A 17,359-nucleotide genomic window follows, 5' to 3' on the forward strand; every position below is an offset into this window, starting at 1 on the left:
ATGTATATATATATATATATATATATATATACATATATATATATATATATATATATATATATATATATATATATATATATATATATATATATATATATATATACTAACTCATTTTCAGCCTGAGAATAAAACAGTATGATAACTATGCATTAATGGTTTGACTAGTCTTTCGTGCAAAGGAAAATAAATAAAAAATATAGATACTAGACATGCGTAGACAAGCAATTACGGTTAATAAATATACAATCTCTTCATTCCCTTACCCACAGGGTGGCAAGAGATCTTGTCTTGGTGAGCAGATATTTCTCTTCCCGGATTGTGAACCAAATCAGCAATGAATCTCAGGAATCACCTGAACATAGTGAGTCTCTTTAGACACAATCCATTATCTAGGTTATAGGCAGGCAACTGAAAGACATTGCTTTTTGAATCCCCATGTACCTACACAGGGTGAGTATATTAACAATGGTACAGTCATTGGTATCTCAATCGACTAAATGTACAGGAAGTTGTAAATAGAAGACTTCAGCATAAACCTTTGATGGCTCTTGAAATGGAAAAAAATTCTTTATTAAATGCCACATCAATTACGGCGTTACATTTGGAAGAGTGAGGATACGGGGTACGTAATAGTTTTTTATGATTAAGTTTATGAAGTTTTGTATACTGTATATTGAACAGTTGGAGGTTAGATTAATGCCACTGTGTTTGCATAATAGACCCTGGTGTGCTACTTGACCTATAAGCTCATTTAAGGTGTTTTTCTGAATCCTATTAGGCTTTTCCAGACGTGATAAAACATAGATATTTATTTAAATTCCTGATGTTTAAAGCCATAAAGTCTTTATATGGAATGGTTTATAACATATAAAGCCGTACCAGCACAATCTGAATTTTTTGTCGGATATTACGTTAGTTACCATTTCATAGTAAAACGTATTGTGTTTCAAAATTAGGTTATAGCTCCTAATCGAATAGGTTAAATAAAAACTTGCCAAATATAAAAAAGTGTTTTAAAATGTCTTATGTAAAAATTACAATAAACTATATTGTGTATCATATGAAATTTTTAAGTCACCCCGTACGGAGAATGGTAGCCAGATTTCAAAATTATAAATTAATATTTTTAAATTTAACTAAAATGTACGTGAAGTCCCTCATTTAAACTTTCCTGTAAAATTAATTAAAAAAAGCAATGGTGGAACAGGTAAATGGACACCCTGTAAATCATTATGTCTGTGGACGTATATAAATGTTTAGTAATAACTTGAATACAATTATAAATGTTAAATTATAACACTAGTACACCAATTGTAAGATATATCAGTAGTAAGAATATAAACACAGTATTTAATGCGATAAGTATAACAAAAAACTATTTGAAACTATTAATGTTTAAAAATTATTATCACATTCCTGTGTTGCCTTTAAAAAATGCATACATATCGGTAAATAATTTTAAATAAAGATAGATTTTATATTGAATACTAATAATATTTCCATCATAATGAGTGTACAGTATATTTTGTTTACTGAAGTGAATATTACCAGTGCTCTTGTTCATTAAAACTGTGTTTATCATTATCATGTATGACTAAATTTGAATATATGAAGTCTCACTGCTCTCGTCATTGAATTATTTTATCTCTTCATCCAGAAGTAAATATTGTAAATATTACATCATTTTGATCTAAGCTTATAAATGACATAATATAAAAACTGCGTTGTTCGTTTAATTTAAAACAAATTTAATCTTTCAAAATATTTTTGTTAGTTTGTTGATTTTTCTTACTTTGGCTTTACTTTAATATTATACCTAAACTTACTACCCATAGTAAACCACAAATATTTTGAAACTTTTTTGATTACGACCGTTCGGAACTTTCTCTAGCTAGAAAACTTTGCAACTAACAAATGTATCAATAGTTAAACCAATATTTCCTAAACCAGTTTACATCAGGAATAATATTTTATTTTTATATTTAAATATTTGAAACACCATCCCAACATATGAATAATCTTGTAATGAATCTTATTACTCTGAACCCACGTAGATCGCGTAAAATGATCTTACAAACGTACAGCGTATCCTCACTCTTCCAAATGTCAATGCCGTGGTTGTGAGGTTTTTAATCAAGAAAATTTATTCCATTTCAAGAGCCAACAAAGGTTCATGTTTTTTTATTTTAAAAGCACGAGTAATCCAAAGTGTTTCTAAATAAAAGTTTTGGTACGTGGATATAAAACCGTGGGTATATGTGTATATAAAACCATTTTCAAAGCATTGCGTAGCAAAAATCGTATTTGATTTACAGTTTGTAGGAATAAGGTTAAGGGTTATTGGTAATAAGTTTACAAATTTTGTAAGGGAGTTTAAAATTATTACAATAAAAGATAATGAAGCCGTTAAATCCTTTGACCTGCGTTAACGCTCGTTGATGCTAAATAAATAAATACTCTTTTGCAAAAACTATGACACAATATACGTTAAAATACATGGTTTTGCAATATTTTACATTTCATACAATGTATAGGGTAATATACACGTTTAGGGTCTACCCTAAAATTTTCAATTTATAATACACGTTTGAACATATTTAAAAAAATAATTAACAATAAGTTATGTTATTTACAGATTTCCGTCAAGTTTGTGTTTTACAAAATCACAATGCTGGTCATATTGAATTGATAACCTGTGATTTGTTCCAAAAAAGGTGTCTATAACTTCTATGACTGATAGTACTCATTACTCTAAACAAAACTTTCATATAAAAATAGATCGGGAAAGTGTCTTTTAGCTACTATCCACCATTGTGTATTTTTAATATACATAGTTTTAAAAATAATATCTCCACAACTAGTAAAGATGAAGGCACCAAAATTTGCACATATATTATCAAACAAGAGACAAATAACACAAACAAACAACAAATAAGAAAAAACTGAACAAAAATAGTTGTGTAATTTCTTTTAATATAGACAAAATGGCACTTATTGAACATTTTAAAAATAAAATAACAAAAAAATCCCTATAGTTTTAAAACATTTATAATTTATCAAATATTTTGAAATTTTTATAAAAAATGCATCGGTAAATCTTTCAAAGAAATCCGTCAACGCATAGAGAACACGTCCATATTAAAGGTACGCTTCACGAGCCGGGAGCAACAAAGAGTCACAATTGAAAGGCGTCAGCTTGTTGTTGATCGCGGCTTGTGCTTTTTGCGACAGTTTTGCGACACATGTTTAATAAACACAACAGTTTTATTTAACAAAAATTAACTTAAATGAGTTTTTATAGGTCAAAATATTCTGTTTAGATAACTTAGTTGATTTTACATAAATCTAGAAATGGTTGATCTTTATATCATTTAGCTTATTACAGTATAATTATGAACTAAATGTTACTTTAATATTGGAAATAGTAATAAATATGTCTCCAAAGCCCGCAATGTGAGACTCTTGAGAAAACTGTAGCATACCAGTATATCGAGAAGCACCCGAATCGCAAGTTAAAACTCTCTCATACTACCTGAATTATTGACCAAACCATAAAAGCTAATTATGTCAAAAAATATGATTGAGACATTTGAACCTGTAAAAAATAGCAACCGACTAACTTTCTCATGTAACGTTTAAAAACTTATATAAAAGTTTTGACTTTATTAGGCTATTTAAAATATAAAGTAACTATTATTTAACTTTTGGATGACATCCCATTAGTGTTTGCTTTATTCTTGCAAAGTTTTTAAAACGTTATCTTTATTCTAAGTAGGCAAACTCACGAGTCATTTGAAGCAGGAGCATTGAAATATTGCACCACTCTTAGAGTAGTTTGGCATTTCTTGTCTACAACAAGATGGCGGACATGGCTTCGGCTTCTTTAATGCCAGTTATATAGGCATATTTGTCTTGTTTAGTATTGGAGCTTTATTATATATATATATATAAATAAATAAATAAATAAATAAATATATATATATATTTATATTTATTTATATATATAAAAATAAATATAAAATATATATATAATATATATATATATATATATATATTTATTTATATAAGATATTAAGCATTATAACGCAAATAAGAGAGTTTTCACTTTAATAATAAATAAAAAATTTAAATGAAAAACTATATTTTCACTATACTTCCATGTTCACGATTTGCCCTGCCACACAACTTAGTTTCACCAGAACAAATATAATAACGCCATTATTAGTAATATTTGCATTATTAAACAATATTCTACGCCAGTTTATTTTATCGATGATGGGAACCTGTAACCGTCTAGGATGAAATCAGTTATCTCTGCACTTTTTAAACTAAAGTGCCAAACAATTATTCAATAATACCTCAAGAGAATGTTAATCAGGCCGACAAAATTACTTGGTCCGTTATTATTAAAACTTCCAGCACATAAATCCCTAACTGAAGTTTTAGAACTATACAGTAACAGCGTCCAACGGTTGTATAGTGAACGTTGACAGATAAGTTCCACGATGATAGATGGATGTTCTTTCACTGAGCCTAATCTCAGGTCCACGTCTCCTTTCTGATGATGGTAACGAATCTTTATTTGCCACTATTTGTTCTGATCGTATTATGAAAACATTGTAATACTCTTGTTGGAAAACTCAGTTGCTCAAAAATATAACTTAATTATTTCTTTTACAAATTAGATTCAATATTTTGAACACTCATATACATTTGTGTTTGAAAAAAGAATGCTAAAGAGTAGTTAGTTTGTTACATATTGTAACACAATTTCAATACATCCGCTACTAACTGAGGGTCGAAAAAGTAAGTACGTAACCAATATCGGGCTTACGACGCTCCAAGTGAGCTACAAACACACGGTTACTCTTTACAACCAGGAAGTAATGTTAAAACGAGAATAACCATTGCTCAGAGCTCAAAGAATACAGTGATACTGAGTAGATCTTTGCGTGATTCGAGAACAAGTTTTCCTGAGAAACATCTCGTGGCCTGAGTACTCCTTGCAAGTGTCAAGATAATGTACGTATTCAGAATATACTTTGATACACTATAGGATCAATTGATGAGCATATAACGAAAGATACTTTTCTAGGGGCGAGAGAGCATTGCAGATACTAAGTAAGCTTCGGCAATAAGATCAAAGTATGCCACAATGCTAACCTTCATTATTACGATTGCTTAACCAAACTGTGGCAGACAGTAAACAATTGGAAGAGCAATATTCTTAGAACAAATAGTTTTATTCGAAAATAAATTTGGTTTAATTAAAATTAATTGTTGTTGTGGTTATATATAATATGGAAAAATGTAAATATTACTTTAAGTTTTGTATTAATAGCAAAATATTTAAACTCACTATAATAAACAAATAATAAAATTCAGCAACATTATCAAATACTGCTTTCAGCTGCTAATGTGTAAATACAATTAAATACTTTTATTTATATGTAAATTAAAAGCAATCATCAACAGTTGTATTAAAATGTGCAACTACCATATTACCCATCTCCGTCAGAATTTTTTTTTTGCGTTGGGGCATTGGGAGTGGATTCACAGATCCTCAAACGTCAACCTGAGCTTATTGTGTGCCCCTTTGATGTTAGAGGGGTAAGCCCTATATTTGTGCCCTTAATTAGGCTAAGAAGCTTTTCCCCGATACTAGCATCTGGTTGTTTTATCACCGAAAAGAGCCCTTCTCCTTGCTCCCAGTCCAGTATTATGTGTTTTGCAGTCTCTTCAGACTTAATTGCAGAGTATACACTCCGAGTCCTCATTTCGTAAACCTAGAGTGTTTTAGGTGTTTTCCTGAAGTGGTCGTGTCCAGTGATCAAGGCAATCACTTGCTTAACCTGATCCCTGCCCAGCCCCATCAGCCATCTGGTGAAGCCGGAGCTAGAATCAGTAAGCAGTCTTTTGCCGAGTGCTTGTCCTTGTGACTCTGCCACCGCAAGCGGTGTGTCTTCCTGGACCATTTGTTTATACTTTGGTAAGCAGGCTGACTTGCTTATACCACAACTCGGTTCTGGACCGGTGTATGGCATGCTTGCTCCGCTTTTGGCAAGCCTGTCGGCGCATTCGTTGCCACCTATGCCTGTATGGCCCGGTACCCAACCAAGACGTACAAAGTTGCGTGATCCAAGCTTGCAGAGAATGTTGAAAGCACTCCCACACAAGCTTGGATGAAATGCTGTTGGAGTCAAGAGCTTTTGAGAGCTGCCTGACTGTCTGACATTATGCAGATGTTCTTTCCTTGGTACCTTCTGGTGAGGCCTAGGTTGGCACAGGCCAGGATACCATAGATTTTGGCTTGAAATATGGAGCAGTTCCGTCCCAAACTGCCGCAAAGGGCAGTTCTAGGGGATTGACTAAACACTCCATATCCGGTTCTGCCCTTAATAAGCGATCCATCCGTGTACCAGACAAAGCTCTTTCTTATTGTTGGGATGTTATCTTGCGATTTCCACTCATCTCTGGAGTAGAAGTCAACAGAGAATGGCTTATTGAATACGAACTCCGTTCTCATTATGTCTGAGACCATTTCGAGAATAGCGTTCGGGTTTACAGCTTCGGTGATGGTGCCGTGGCCCGTTTTTAGACGTGCCATTCCTCCACAAGTCAGCAACCATCAGCCGATAAGCTGACTTGCGCGCTTCAGCTTTTATGTAGACATCAAGAGGCGGAAGTCCTAAAGCCACCTCGAGGGTCGCTGAGGGACTGCTCCCTAAATGCTCCGGTTGCAAAGATTGTGGCCAAGCCTTTGTAAGCTTTCAAGCTTGGCTTTAGCAGTTACCTGATTCACCTTTGTCTACCAGACTAATGAAACCATAAGTGATTTGAGGCTTTACAACTGCTTTGTAAAGCCATAGTGCTATATGGGGTTTTATGCCCCATGAGATTCCTGCAAGTCTCCTGGACGTCATGAGCGCCCACTTTGATTTGTGCAGGATATTGTTAAGATGATCATTCCACGCAAGCTTATGGTCTAGAGTCAGTCCTAAATATTTGACTGTTTTTTGACCACTCAAGCTGTGTGGATGCGAGTTTCAGCCTGGAAAGAGACTCTAGTTTCTTTTTTCCTAGTGAATGGTTACAACTACTGTCTTAGAGGGATGTACTTTCAGTCCCCTCTCCATGTCACCAGTTTGTGTACATGTTGAAGGTTGGTATTCATGATATCAGCAACAACATATTTTATGTTTTTCCCCTGTACCATAAGGACTATGTCGTCTGCATATCCTTGGACATAGATTCCATTGTTAGTAAGGTCCTCAAGTAGACCATCTACTACTAGAATTCCACAGTAGAGGTGACAGGATGCCTCCTTGAGGGCATCCCCTTGTGGGAGCGATCTCAAGCGATTCTTCATTGAGATCGGCCCTGATCCGTCTGGAGCACAGCATGGCCCTAAGCCACCGGCACAGAGCTGGCTCGAGGCCACGTCGCTGTGCTCCACTTACCATCGCAGTGAATTTAGCATTGTCAAAAGCTCCTTCAATGTCTATGAAGGTGCACAATGCCAATTCCTTGGCGGACAGGCTATCCTCAATCCTACTGACTAGTTGGTGCAGTGCTGATTCACAGGATTTGCTTTGCTGGTATGCATGTTGGTTGCGATGAAAGGGGAGTGTCTGAGAGAACTCCCTTTCTCAGGTGCCTCTCCACCAGTCTTTCTAATGTTTTCCAGTAGAAACGAAGATAAACTGATGGGACGAAAAAGATTTAGGGACAGAATAGTCCGCTCTCCCTTTTGTAGGGATAAAGACCACCCTGTTGAGACGCCAGACTTGTTGTATGTACCCATAAGCTAGGCTCGCCCTGAATAATTCACATAGAAGGGTGAGGAGATTCTCCGGCCCTTGTTGAAGCAGGGCCGGAAAGATTCCATCCCCTCCTGCAGATTTGAAAGGGGCAAATTTAGAAAATTGCCCATTTGGCTTTAGAGAGAGTGACAATCCTTCTGGCAATGGCCCAGCTAACCACGATCAGCTCTTGGCCAAGAGCCTGCCTCATGGTTACCAGACGTTCCAGTGTCGTCATTCTCAAAGATGCAATCAGGGAAGTGAGTCTCAAGGAGAAGTTTGAGGCTGTCACTAGACCCGGAAGTGTATTGACCTCCCTGGGACCTTAAAGATCCCAAGTGACCGGTTTGGACCTGAGGCTAGTAAACGTTGCAGTCTAGCTGCCGCGCTTAATTCATTTACCTTCTGTGTAAACCCCAGGAACTTTGTTTTGCCTTTTTGATTGCTAGGCTGTATTCTGTTAGAGCTCTATGATAGGACTCCCAGATACCGGCTCCTTTTGCATTGATTGTGCAGCTTCCTAACATTAGCCCTTTTGCGAGCGAGGTCCGCGCAGGCCACCACTTAGTATTGGTTCGACTCTCCCCCGTCGCAATGGACAATTGTCGTGGAAGCTATTGATTATAGCATTCTGCAGATCAGAAGCTATCTGATCTATGTCTGTGAAGCATCGCACCCTTCCGCCCTACCGATCCCAACTGTGAACTGAAGGTCAGACTTATATCCCAACCAGGTCAGTCCTCCTGGGATTGCGATAGAGGACCTCTGCAGCTTCATCTTGCAAGTTGAAGCGGATATACCTGTGATCTGATAATGAGGCCTCATCGCTTTACGTGCCAATTATCAACCAGTCCAAGTATACCTTGTGTGCAGATTGTTATATCAATAACTTCCTGTCTAATTCGTGTTACGAACGTAGGGCGGTTACCATTATTACATATAAATAGATCCCTACTTAGAAGAAATTGTAAAAGTGCCTCACCTCTAGGGTTAGTGTTGGTTGCTGCCCCATCCAGCAGAGTGATGGGCGTTGGCGTCACAACCTAAAAGTAGTTGTTGATGTCCCTGGGCTTGTGCTTCTTCCACCAGGAGCTCTAGGTCTCTTGATGGAGGAGTTCCCTGGCATCATATGGCAAGTATACGGAGCCTACAATTGTGCTCTGTACTATGCCTCCATTCTTCCAGGTCAGTGTGCCCACAGTGAGAATCTCTGGAGCAGAATTCGTTGAGGGTTAGAAAACCCAAGCCTCTTTTCAACAGGATGCAGGTCATGACATTCCTTAGAGAGGTACAGAAAAATTAACTTACCTTTGGTTTCATTTAGGCCCACCACTCTCCTTGGTGAAGCCATGGTTCCTTGAATTAATGCCAGATCAAATCCCTCCTGGAGGAAGAACTGGCAGAAGGCTGCCGAAGCAGCCTTACTGTGCTGTAGGTTGATTTGTAGGACTCGTGGCATTGTCCTTGACTGTCGAGGAGACAATTGAGACCTGCCAGAGTCCTAGGTTGGCTCTACAGTTGGAAGCCTTCACAGCCTTGTTAGCAGACCTCGGTCCAGGAAACAGACGAATCCGTAACCTTTCGGATCTGGCTGGGATGGAAGGATTTTCCACTAGTTTTACGTTGTAGGGTGGGATTCTGCTTTTAAACATTTCAAGTACCTTTTCAGGTGTCTTCTTCAGAAGCTTCGGGTGAGCTCTGAAAAACACCCTAGTTGGACCTCAAGATGTCCTTACGCAGACCCACTCTCAGAGAGATGTCGTCTCCCTGAGGTTTTGTTCTTTGAATTACTTCTTCCAGCCAACGTGTGGTGTGCTCGTTGATGCAGGAAGCAATTAAAACACCTTTCTCTAGCTAGGTGCCCGCAAACGATGGAACGGAACCATCCTCCAGGGGTTGGATTTCTTCCATAATTGCGTCCTCGATGGCTTCTCCTTGCTCTGCACTAAGCTTCGCCTCCGGGTAGCCTTCGAGGGCTATGGCCATTTTGATCACCGCGACCTCTCTGTAGGTAGCCTTGGATGTGTAAGCAGAGGCCTCGGGATCGTGGGCTTTCGGGCTTTTGGGTTTCCCCTCCTAGCCTTCTTTGCGGGCCCCTCAGCGGAGGGTGGGGTGGCCAAGGTGCCTCTGGGGCGTTTGGCCGACCCCCCGTCAGAATTAATTCAGCTTTTACGTTTTTTGTACACGAATGTTCACTAGCAATATTAAATGTGCATCAATATTAATTTTTACAAAATCTATTATATTTTATGGCAAGGGATACAGAATTAGCCGGAACAAAATAAGACAATAATGTTATAATAGGTGTTTTAGTGTTTTTTTTTGGTATTAAACGCCTTTACCATATAACTGTGCACCATACATAAAATATGGAAGAATGTAAATATTACTTTAAGTTTGGGATTAATAGCAAAATATTAAACTCACTGTAATAAACAAATAATAAAATTCAGCAACATTATCAAATACTGCTTTCAGCTGCTAATGTGTAAATACAATTAAATACTTTTATTTATATGTAAATTAAAAAGCAATCATCAACAGTTGTATTAAAATGTGCAACTACCATATTACCCATCGCCGATAGAATTAATTCAGCTTTTACGTTTTTTGTACATGAATGTTCACTAGCAATATTAAATGTGCATCAATATTAATTTTTACAAAATCTATTATATTTTATGGCAAGGGGTACAGAATTAGCCGGAAAAAAATAAGACAATAATGTTATAATAAGTGTTTTTAAGTTTTTTTTTATTAAATGCCTTTACCATGTAACTGTGCACCATATAGATAATTCACCATTACAATCTGTAAAATTTTTAAATGGGATGAATATTTCTTATTACAGTTCCTGATTAGAAAGACACCGGCAACTAATTTCAAACTATTTTGTTCAAAAAGGATACTGATTTGAGCAAAGGTAAAATTAAAATCTGAATTGACGTTATGATCAATGTAGTTAACCTAAAAACAAACGTTCAACAGTATCCTTTTTTCAAGACATTTAAAATGAGGAGTCACGCCGTAGGGTTACCTTTAAAAAGGTTGATTTCCGTCCAGAAATGGATGTAGCATTAAAATTACGATATAGTAGTTAAGAGATTTCTTAAAGTAATCCCATTTTGGGATATCTCATTTTAAAATGATTTACAAGAGAAGAATGGTGTATACTAAGTGGTTTAAAAGGTGACTTTGTATTAAAAAACGATCAGTTAAAGTTGGAGTTTTTCCCTTTGCTTATTCAGTATATATTTTTGTAAAGTCGATTTTCTTGATATCATTGATTATATCGTATCTCATTACTGACAAAACCAACGAGTATTTGGGTTAATAGTCACCTTAAACCCTTCAAGATGATTTGAGGTACTCTATAAGTCATCCAAACAACTTAAAAATTGTACACATTAACATCTAAACTCGACTCGGTATGATACATGGAGGTAAGTCAGATTCCTTACTTCACATTTCAACCAGTTTTCCTTGTGGCTTAGCAATATATATTATATGCGGCCTTGAGTAAGGTTAGCCAGCCTTTAAATTACTCCGCACACTAATGCATGTTTGTTATATCTACAGTATTTGGTTCCAGTATATTTTGAAAACTTAATTTACGAAAGGAGACCATTCAGTATGCTTTAAAATCCATTAAACCAAGTATTACCTTTTCATTTGTGTTACGAAATAAATTGGATATATAACATATTTTGTTGGACTAACAACCAGAGTGTGTCGCCGTTAAAAAAGTTACAACATATGGTGGGTATTGCATTTCCACAAAATTAAATCTTGGGAAACACTTAAAAGTAATGAGTGAACTTAAGGAAGATTTGTGGGCACCGTAGTAAAGCGGTTCTTTAATATGTTGTGGTCACGCTTTTTTGTTGACAGTAAATCGTGCTTTGTCTTTTCATCAATACTATTGAAATTTATTTAGCCAAAGTTGAATCGAACCAAAGGCGTTTTACCGAAGTTTGTAACTAGAATTAGTGAAAAGAATTCAATAGTGTTATGATATGTTATGGTATCAGTAAATGGTAGTTACTAGTCTAAGTGTAAGATCTGGCTGAGAATAATATTGCAAACGAAACTTCTAATAGTTATGTCTTCTGTAACCTTAACGCCTAACACTGTTATCGGCAGTATAAAGCATTAGAATTCAGCAGTGCAATTGTTATTGCAGATTTTGAAATCCAAACACTCTCTCTGTTGAAACGTTTATGTACTTGGTACTTAATTTGTAGCCATAATTTACCTGCATTTGTTTCAAGATACTTTCCATTACTGCGAAATTTCAGAAACGAACCAAAAAGACTATTTCTTTAAACATTTTCAGTGTAGAGAAAAGTGTACTAACCTTGTGTACTAAACATTTTCAGTGTAATTTTCTAAATCAAATTTTTATGTGATTTGGTAAAGTACTGATTACAGGTTTCGCTTAGACAGGTGATGTACCTACATCTCTATCTTTTATAGACAAAAAGTCCACACAGCCACCAGAAGAGCCTTTTTGTAAGTCTTGGTTTCAAAACAAACATTTTAAAGCAAAGCAACTGCTTTGTTAAATTACTACCAGATGAAATCATCAGGATTTCAGTCACGATAATTTTAAAGCTGGAGTCATTAATAAGTAGGAATAAAACAAGTTACAATTTGACTAACGACTACCATTATTTAAAACACGTTTAAAACGTGAACATACAATGTCAAAATACACGATGTAAAAAATAGTCTATTTTATAATAACAATATGAACTCTACCTTGTAAAAACAATTAAATAATAAATGTACATACTTAAATTTATATGTCCATAAGCATACTTAACTATGTTTTTATAATTTTATCATCTGTCCAAACATTTATTAGTCAAAATTTGAAGTAGTTTGATTTTAAAGTTCATATATTATATATAAATATATATATATATAACATAATAATATAATAATATATATATATATATATATATATTAGTTTGAAGTGGTATTTTAAGTGAAGGAATGTTTCATGTTGACTACTAATTATTTATAATGATAAAAGTGTAACGCTGCTCACTTTTCTTTCTTTATTTTGATTCTTCGTTTTGTTCGCAACGAGAAATGTGAACCTTACCAATTAGGAAACACCAATATAAAGCTCTTTGTCTCACCACAGTGGCACAATTACAACGGTACAGTTATTGAGCAGTGAACAATTGAACGTTTTGTCAGATACTGAAAAGCCACTGAAATTTAGACCAATTCATTCTAATAACATTCATTGCTGATAAAAATGTATTGAATTGTGTCATTGTGATTTGATGATTCTACAAAATGTGAATAGTAACGAACAATTGAAATTTTGTGAGATACTAAAAAATAATTACTGACATTCAGACCGATTCAGTCTAATAACGTTCATTGCTGATAAACACGCATTGAATTGCGTCATGATGATTGATGAGTCTACAAAATGTGAATAGTTAACGAACAATTGAACTTTTTGTGAGATACTAACAAATTACTGACATTCAGACCGATCCAGTCTAATAACGTTCATTGCAGATAAACATGCATTGAATTGCGTCATGATGATTGATGAGTCTACAAAATGTGAATAGTAACGAACAATTGAACTTTTGTGAGATACTAAGAAATTACTGACATTCAGGACCGATCCAGTCTAATAACATTTATTGCAGATAAGCAGATATTGAATCGTGCCATGTTAATTGATGAGTCTACAAAAGGTGAATAGCAACGAACAATTGAACTTTTGTGAGGTACTAAACAAATTACTGACATTCAGACCGATCCAGTCTAATAACATTCATTGCAGATAAGCAGATATTGAATTGTGTCGTGTTAATTGATGAGTCTACAAAATGTGAATAGTAACGAACAATTGAACTTTTGTGAGATACTAACAAAATTACTGACATTCAGACCGATCCAGTCTAATAACATTCATTGCAGATAAGCAGATATTGAATTGTGTCATGTTAATTGATGAGTCCTACAAAATGTGAATAGTAGTGAACAATTGAAATTTTGTGAGATACTAACAAATTACTGACATTTTAGACCGATTCAGTCTAATAACGTTCATTGCTGATAAACATGCATTGAATTGCGTCATGATGATTGATGAGTCTACAAAATGTGAATAGTAACGAACAATTGAACTTTTGTGAGATACTAACAAATTACTGACATTCAGACCGATCCAGATATTGAATTGTGTCATATTGATTGATGAGTCTACAAAATGTGAATAGTAACGAACAATTGAAATTTTGTGAGATACTAACAAATTACTGACATTCAGACCGATCCAGATATTGAATTGTGTCATGTTGATTGATGAGTCTACAAAATGTGAATAGTAACGAACAATTGAAATTTTGTGAGATACTAACAAATTACTGACATTCAGACCGATCCAGTCTAATAACGTTCATTGCAGATAAACAGATATTGAATTGTGTCATGTTGATTGACGAGTCTACAAAATGTGAACAGTAACGAACAATTGAACTGTTGCGAGATACTAACAAGCCACTGACATTCAGACCGATTCAGTCTAATAACATTCATTGCAGATAAGCAGATATTGAATTGTGTCATGTTAATTGACGAGTCCCACAAAATGTGAACAGTAAGGAACAATTTAACTTTTGTGAGGTCCTAAACAAGCCACTGATATTCAGAACAGATTCAATCTGTAGGCTTTAATAAAAGAAACATAATACTAATCTAAAAATGTTCTCTAAACTCAGCCAAATCCCATCATGTTGCTAATATAATAATGAAGCTTCATTCAAAATGTCAAATTTATAGATAAGTCAGTTTTATTCTTGCATTTTTTGACATACAGACAGAAGTAAAATATGTCTAGCCCATCGAGTTTCTTCACTAACGCTAACAGCAATTAATTTACTAAATATTACAACGAGCATATTCTAAAGTATTATTTTAGACTATTAAAAACTTTTTATTCTTAAAAGTGTAAGAAGCACGTGCTACGGTTTATGAATGTGAATATTTTTGCGAATACTTCAGCACAGAACTCCAATGTTTGGCAAATCTTTTCGTAATGGCTGACAAGCTATTAAATGTCTTTCCCTACAATTTTTTTCTTTCAGTGCTCCCAGCTTGTGCTGACACTGAAAGGTAAATAATCAGGCAGGACCAGCCTGAAATGCGTGGGGTATGGCACTAGAAGATGAAATGAATATAGTTTTCAGCGTTAATAATTTGACAATTAATTACAAAATAATGTGGTGCGAAACAGTTTTAATGTTTAAAAAAAAATATAAATTGATAATTTAATAATTTATTGCTATTTAATGCAAAAAATAATATGAAATAAATAATGTACAAATGTCAATTAATTTATATAATTAGTTAATATACGATTTTTGTCTGTTAATTAATTATGACGTATAAATATGATTTTCTCCTTCGTTATGTCTAACATAATTAATTTTATTGGTATATATGGCTATTTAATTAATCCGTTTTTAATTTTTTTAAGAGTATGAAAGGCCATGCGCCTCAATCTTTTCTTGTGTAAAATAAAAAAATGTTGTTTTTATTTATATTATGTTTGAGGATTTTAGGACGATTATATTGTAAATATATTAAAACATTGTATTACAGTGTCAGCTATTAAAAAGACTTCAAAATGAAAACATTGCAAACCTGTTGACATATTTGCAGGAAATTGGACAGGCGTCTTCAGTTTGATACTTCCAGATGACAGCCGCACATAAAATCTGTCCTTTTTTCTGAGCGCGCAGGAAGGAGTATTTATAATTAAAAACTCCCTTTAAATATCGGTTCTTTCTGTATTTTGATAAAGAAAATAAATATATATTTATACATGGGTGTAAATTAAGTCCTCACATGCCTGGATATTTTTCAAAATGGATTGAGATATAGATTTTTTTTTATCCATTATGGTGGATAACGATCATGTACAATTTGATCATCTCTAACGTACAATAACAAATATATTCCTCCTATGAACGTTTTAGTTTTTTGTTCCAATCATGTTCTATTACATTTATGTCGTAGTACACACCATGTGTAAAATTAAAAACGATTTTTGGTATATGTCTGATAATACTGATTTATTTCCACTCTGATGTAAGATAACGATATCTTGCCTGGGGACAAATATCGCTGCCTGACTTTATGCTTAGACAGTCTTAGAAGACAGTGCTATAGTCCTAATTTATTATCATATTTATAACATCACAAACATCTACATAAATAGGAGGTTTTGAGTTATAATCGCTTAATCGTAATATTCTGTATTATAATTTATTATAATCGGTATAAATTACAGGGGCAAAAGACGTAATATCTTTTATTATATATTGTATACATTTGTGATTGTGTACAGACTAATAAACAACAAAAAATGTTAACTGCACTGCAAAAAGTTTAGAAAGAGATTTAACAAAAAAATTATTATTTAAGACAAGATTATTTTCGTTTAAACTGACTATATGTCAGTTTAAAACATCTAATTACTAATTTACTAACACGATTAATACAAACAAATCAAGTAAACGATACCTGTCAAAAGATTTACCCTAGTATTCAATTACACGTGAAACTCAACAATCGTGAAGGAACTTAAAAATATCCTGCATAGATATAAGGTGGTGGTTATAATTATTACTTTGGGTCAACCTGTTCTAGTTATTACTATACTAATTATATTATTATAGGTATTGACCTGTTCTAGTCAATTTTAAATGTATTATAAGTTTGATCTGATTTATAATATAAGAGTACGATTGATTTTGACCAATGAAAATTACTTCTTTATTACAGATACATACATTTATTTGAGACAGAAAAATAACGGCAATAAGTAAAGACATTTTTTATTTAGCAAATAATTAAGTTCACGATTTGTGGAGGGCTATATAGATCAGTTTTATTACACCAAACTACTTTCTAGTTTATGATATTCACATTATGAAGCAATAAACTCTTTTTATCCCATTCGTAATATTTAAACGAAATTACTCTGAATATGCATGTTTTTATATATAAATATGTGTCAAGTTTTTCTGTTTCATATAATACTATGCGAATGGTGATCCCTGTAATGTTAACAAATTACTTTGTAATATTTTATTAAAACTTTAAATATAAGTAATAAGTATTTAAAATTTCAAGAAAACTAAATTGAATGTGTCCATAGAGCTGTATAGTAATAAGAGTTGACAGGCGGGATTCATGAAGATAGATGGATGTTCTTTCATTGAAGCTATTTTTTAGAGCCATTGCTCTCTTTAATGTTGGCGTACAAATCTTAATTTAATTACTTTATTATGAAAGGAATGAGCATACTTGTTTATTAGATGCTAAATAAGGAATAATAAAATAATTAATTTAAAATTACCCTTAATTAATGTTTTACAAGTCAATTTTAATTCAATATTAACTTAAAAGGTTATATTAGAAAGGTTCCATGGCATTGTAACACATTTTAAATGTCAAATACATGAGTTAAATGCTCGTAATTGAGCGAAGGAAGTAACGAATATCGTTATTGCAAC

The sequence above is a fragment of the Homalodisca vitripennis genome, chromosome 2, assembly GCF_021130785.1.
Source record: "Homalodisca vitripennis isolate AUS2020 chromosome 2, UT_GWSS_2.1, whole genome shotgun sequence".
NCBI classification, from domain to species: Eukaryota; Metazoa; Arthropoda; class Insecta; order Hemiptera; family Cicadellidae; genus Homalodisca; species Homalodisca vitripennis.